This window comes from Triticum dicoccoides, chromosome 3A (genome assembly GCF_002162155.2).
Source record: "Triticum dicoccoides isolate Atlit2015 ecotype Zavitan chromosome 3A, WEW_v2.0, whole genome shotgun sequence".
Lineage (NCBI taxonomy): Eukaryota > Viridiplantae > Streptophyta > Magnoliopsida > Poales > Poaceae > Triticum > Triticum dicoccoides.
This window is the reverse complement of record NC_041384.1, coordinates 758,260,155-758,262,236: the sequence shown is the minus strand read 5'-3', so window position 1 is coordinate 758,262,236 and position 2,082 is coordinate 758,260,155.

The following is a 2,082-nucleotide window of genomic DNA, read 5'->3' as shown; positions in this document are numbered from 1 at the left end:
ACCATGGGATAGTGTGCCATTACTAATATCCCTTACTAGTAATGGCGCACTATCCCATATCCCATGATGCGCCATTACTAACAAATTTTTTTAATTTTTTTTCAAAACTACTAATGAAGCACGGTGGGTGTGGTGCGCCATTACTATGTCAACTAGTAATGGCGCACTATCCCCTGGTGCGCCACTGCTAACAATTTTTTTATTTTTTTCAAAACTACTAAGGCGCACCACACACCAGGTGCGCCATTAGTAATATGTCAATAATAGCGCACGTGTATCTGGTGCTCCACTGCTATATAGCAGTGGCGCACCACATACATGGTGCGCCATTAATGTCCATATCTGCTATATAGCAGTGGCGCACCAGATACAGGTGCGCCATTTATGTCCATATCTGCTATAGCCCTTTTCCTAGTAGTGGTCCCAAGAATCTCGGAGGCCTCGGTGTGTTGGGGAACGTAGAAGAAATTCAAAATTTTCTACGCATCGCCAAGATCAATCTATGGAGTAATCTAGCAACGAGGGGAAGGAGAGTGCATCTACACACCCTTGTAGATCGCTAAGCGGAAGCGTTCAAGTGAATGGGGTTGATGGAGTCGTACTCGTCGTGATCCAAATCACTGATTCCTAGTGCCGAACGGACGGCACCTCCGTGTTCAACACACGTACAGCCCAGTGACGTCTCCTACGCCTTGATCCAGCAAGGAGAGAAGGAGAGGTTGGGGAAGACTCCATCCAGCAGTAGCACGACGGCGTGGTGGTGGTGGAGGAGCGTGGTACTCCAGCAGGGCTTCGCCAAGCACTACGAGAGACGAGGAGGGAGAGGGGTAGGGCAGCGCCAACAGGGAGAGCAAATCACATGTTTTGGGCAGCCCCAAACCTCAAGTATATATAGGGGGAGGGGAGGGGCTGCGCCCCCACCTAGGGTTCCCTCCCTAGGGGTGGCGGCCAGCCCTAGATCCCATCTAGGGGGCGGCCAAGGGGGAGAGAGGGGGGCGCACCACTAGGTGGGCCTTAGGCCCATCTGAGCCTAGGGTTTGCCCCCTTCCCCTCTTGGAGGCGCCTTGGGCCTTGGTGGGAGGCGCCGCAGCCCACCTAGGGGCTGGTCCCTTCCCACTATTGGCCCATGTAGGCCTCCGGAGCTGGTGGCCCCACCTGGTGGACCCCCGGACCCCTCCGGTGGTCCCAGTACACAACCGGTGATGCCCGGAACACTTCCGGTGGCCAAAACCATACTTCCTATATATCAATCTTTACCTCCGGACCATTCTAGAACTCCTCGTGACGTCCGGGATATCATCCGGCACTCCGAACAACATTCGGTAACCGCGTACATACTTTCCCTATAACCCTAGCGTCATTGAACCTTAAGTGTGTAGACCCTATGGGTTTGGGAGTCATGCAGACATGGACGAGACAACTATCCGGTCAATAATCAACAGCGGGATCTGGATACCCATGTTGGCTCCCACATGCTCCACAATGATCTCATCGGATGAACCACGATGTCAAGGACTTAATCAATCTCGTATATAATTCCCTTTGTCTAGCGGTACGATACTTGCCCGAGATTCGATCGTCGGTATCCCGATACCTTGTTCAATCTCGTTACCGGGAAGTCTCTTTACTCATTCCGTAACACATCATCCCGTGATCAATACCTTGATCACATTGTGCACATTATGATGATGTCCTACCGAGTGGGCCCAGAGATACCTCTCCGTTTACACGGAGTGACAAATCCCAGTCTCGATTCGTGCCAACCCAACAGATACTTTCGGAGATACTTGTAGTGTACCTTTATAGCCACCCAGTTACGTTGTGACGTTTGGCACACCCAAAGCACTCCTACGGTATCCGGGAGTTGCACAATCTCATGGTCTAAGGAAATGATACTTGACATTAGAAAAGCTTCAAATAACTGTTCTACTTGGAGCTATTCTAAATTGTTGCTCAAGTATAGTATCCGATATCTCTACTCAGAGCTATCCAGATAGGTGTTAAGCTTGCATCGTCGTAACTCTTTACGTCGAACTCTTTATCACCTCCATAACCGAGAAACATATGCTTATTCCTCTAAGG